This window comes from Mastomys coucha, unplaced genomic scaffold (genome assembly GCF_008632895.1).
Source record: "Mastomys coucha isolate ucsf_1 unplaced genomic scaffold, UCSF_Mcou_1 pScaffold22, whole genome shotgun sequence".
NCBI lineage: Eukaryota > Metazoa > Chordata > Mammalia > Rodentia > Muridae > Mastomys > Mastomys coucha.
In genome coordinates this window covers 139,745,355-139,749,337 of record NW_022196905.1, presented here as the reverse complement: position 1 = coordinate 139,749,337, position 3,983 = coordinate 139,745,355, and the positions used below count along the sequence as shown (strand labels likewise).

General features: G+C 36.8%; 1 pseudogene; it reads right to left on the bottom strand.

The window, feature by feature from the left end:
- Positions 1-3,568, bottom strand: part of LOC116104703 — a 49,960-nt pseudogene extending 46,392 nt beyond the window's left edge.
- Between the last annotated feature and the right edge of the window lie 415 nt (positions 3,569-3,983).

The window sequence follows — 3,983 nt, the reverse complement described above, 5'->3', positions numbered from 1 at the left end:
TTTTGGAGGGGAAACTGGGAATGGAGAAATTTACATGTAAATAAAGAAAATATCTAATAAAAAAAAATGTTTGACGCATCAAGAGCAGGATGGGTCAATGGGGAAGGGCAGAATGAGAAAGCAAGACACATGACACCTTCCTGTGGGCTCTGTATACCAACACACACACATAGATACATACACAGACAACACATACACAGCACAAACACTATAATAATAATGATGATGATGATGATAATAATAATAGTAATAATAATAAACAATAAATAATAATGGTAATAATATCACAATTGTTTTAAATAATATGTGCAAGGGAAGCACAGATCCTGTTGGAAGAAAATCCTGTGCAGACAATAGCACAAATTTTGCTACTCAGCCTTTGACTGTGAGCTTGCCAATGTCAGGAATCAAAAGAACACACAGTATGAGGGCCTGACATCTTAGGGTTTCTGTATAAGGAACATTTAATAAAACTAAGCTACTATTGGCCACAAACAGAAGCCATATATGGGAAAGCTAAATCAGCACTCACCTGGTAGTAATTCATCAAAGTGCCTATAAAAGGCAGAGGTTTGGGCCCAGGAATTCCCTGTTTCTTAAAAAGTCCATGTGTAAGGGTCCCATATCTATAATGAGAAACATTGTAAGACTTGTGGCCAAAACACACAGAGGATAAAAGACAAGCAAAACCATTATCAAAAACTGAAACAAACCAACAATTTGGCTCCCCTTCCAGTTCCCAGAGAGCTTTGGGAATGGTAAGGGGCCCAGTTTGCATGTCAGCCAGTTGCTGGTATTGATGTATGCTGAGTTTTCATGGATCTAAGGATAACAAAAACTAACTAAGGTCATACCTAACCTAAGTGTTATCATTAAATTACTGGGGGATGTTTTTGTGCACTGTGCATTCAATTGCAGATTTCTGCACCCAGAGATCTAGTTACAGAGCTCTGGTTCAGACTTTGGTATTGTGGTTATCATGAAGCATCTCCTGAGTCAGTATTTTGTAAAACATTGTTCTCCACCATCTTCTGATTTATCAAATCAAGGGTACAACAGCCTATAGCTGGACAGGAGGGGAAAAAGTGGGAATTCTTTGCCCAGAGAGAGGGAGATGATCTCAGGTGGGACCTGGGGACTCGGTAATTGAGACACAATGAAGAAGGAGATGCCAGAGCAAGACTACAATGGCAGGTAAGAGGCCACAGCATTGGGAAATAGTCTGGGGAGTAGGCCAGGCAAGCATAGTCAGGATAGAATAGCTCAAAATCTGTCCAACTTAGTACCTGAACTTTAAAATTATATATATAAAGGTCTCTGTGTCATTATACAAACCAAGGAGAGGCATAGAACACTCCATATTTTTACATTAAACCTCCAAAGAGGGAGTCAAAGAAGGGTGCACATTGGGGTGCCCAACAGATATGCATAAAACAAGTATGAATTTTTTGGGCTAGAATGAAGACAATCACGTCAAATATCATTGGCCATAGCAGGAAATCTGTACCGAAAAAACATGGCTACAATTCATTTCGAAAAAACATGGCTACAATTCATTTCTTGGTGCAGCAGAACTGTCAGCTCAGCTTAGCTATTATGGAGGTAAAATCCGTTGGTGATATGAGTCATTAAGTGCAGCCTTATTACAGTGAACTTTAATGTCTAAAAATTGTTCTTATTTTGGGTTTGTACCACAGTAAGAGCCAAGATTTTAAGCTCTACTAAAAATTAAGCAAACAAACAAACACACAAAAAGACTTTATTTATGTTCATTTAAAAAAGCCTAATAGTGATATATTGTTTTAAAGTATCATACAGTTAATATTTTTGGAGTTATTTAAAAATTATATTGAGAGCTCAGAAGTGGCAGGGCAGCAAAAATGCAAAAATGCAAAAAGCTCCTAACCCAAAACATCCAGGAAATCCAGGACACAATTAGAAGACCAAACCTAAGGATAATAGGTATAGAAAAGAGTGAAGATCTCCAACTTAAAGAGCCAGTAAATATCTTCAACAAAATTATAGAAGAAAACTTCCCTAACCAAAAGAAAGAGATGCCAACGAACATAAAAGAAGCCTATAGAACTCCAAATAGATTAGGCCAGAAAAGAAATTCCTCCTGCCACATAATAGTCAAAACACCAAATGCACAAAACAAAGAAAGAATATTAAAAGCAGTGAGGGAAAATGTCAAGTAAAATATAAAGGCAGGCCTATCAGAATTACACCAGACTTCTCGATAGAGACTATGAAAGCCAGAAGATTATGGGTTGATGTTATACAGACATTAAGAGAACACAAATGCCACCCCAGCAAAACTCTCAATTACCATAGATGGAGAAACCAAAGTATTCCATGACAAATCCAAATTTACACAATATATTTCCACAAATCCAGCCCTTCAATGGATAATAAATGGGAAACTTCAACACAAGGAGGGAAACTACATCCTAGAAAAAGCAAAAAAGTAATTTTGCAACAAAATTAAAAGAAGATAGCCACATGAACAGATTTCCAACTCTAACAACAAAAATAATAGAAAGCACCAATTACCTTTCTTTAATATCTATTAATATCAATGGACTCAATTCCTCAATAAATAGACATAGACTATCAGACTGGGTATGTAAACAGGACCCAACATTTTGAAGCATACAAGAAACCCACCTCAGTGACAAAGACAGACACCACCTCAAAATAAAAGGCTGGAAAACAACTCTCCAAGCCAATGGCCCCAAGAAAAAAGCTGGAGCAGCCATTCAAATATCAAATAAAATCGGCTTTCACCCTAAAGTGATCAAAAAAGATAAGAAGGGACACTTTATATTCATCAAAGGTATGATCTACCAATAGGAACTTTCAATTTTGAACCTCTATGCTCCAAATGCAAGGATATCTACATTCAGACAAGAAACTTTACTAAAGCTCAAAGCACACAATGAACTGCACACAATAATAGTGAGAGATCTCAACACCACACTCTCTGCAATGGACAGATCATGGAAACAAAAAATAAACAGAGACACAGTGAGACTAACAGAAGTCATGAAACAGATGGATTTAACAGATATCTATAGAATTTTTTATCTTAAAACAAAAGGATATACCTTCTTCTCAGCACCTCATGGTACCTTCTGCAAAATTGACCATATAATTGGATACAAATCAGGCCTCAACAGATACAAGAAGATTGAAGTAATTCCTTGCATCCTATCAGATCGCCATGGACTAAGGCTGCTCCTCAATAAAAACATAAACAACAGAATCCCCACACACATGTGGAAGCTCAACAGCACTCTACTCCATGATAACTTGGTCAAGGAAGAAATAAAGAAATTAAAGACTTTCTAGAGTTTAATGAAAATAAAGCCACAACATACCCAGACTTATGGGGCACAATTAAAGCAGTCCTATGAGGAAAACTCATAGCTTTAAGTGCCTCCAAAAAGTAACTGGAGAGAGCATATACCAGCAATTTGAAAGCACATCTGAAAGCTCTAAAACAAAAAGAAGCAAATTCACCAAAGAGGAGTCCAAGGCAGGAGATAATCAAAATCATGGCTGAAATCAACCAAATAGAAACAAAAAGAACTATACAAAGTATCAACCAAACCAGGAGCTGTTTTTTTGGGAAAATCAACAAAATAGATAAACTCTTAGCCAGACTAACTAGAGGGCACAGAGACATTATCCTAATTAACAAGATCAGAAGTGAAAAGGGAGACATAACAGACACTGAGGAAATCCAAAAAATCATGAGATCCTACTACAAAAGCCTATACTCAACAAAACTGGAAAACCTGGATGAAATGGACAATTCTCTAGACACATACCAGGTACCAAAGTTAAATCAAGATCAGATCAACAATCTAACATGCATCTAACATCTAATCTGCTCATGAAATGAAAACAGTTATTAATAGTCTCCCAAACAAAAAAAGCCCAGGACCAGATGGGTTTAGTGCAGAGTTTTATCAGACCTT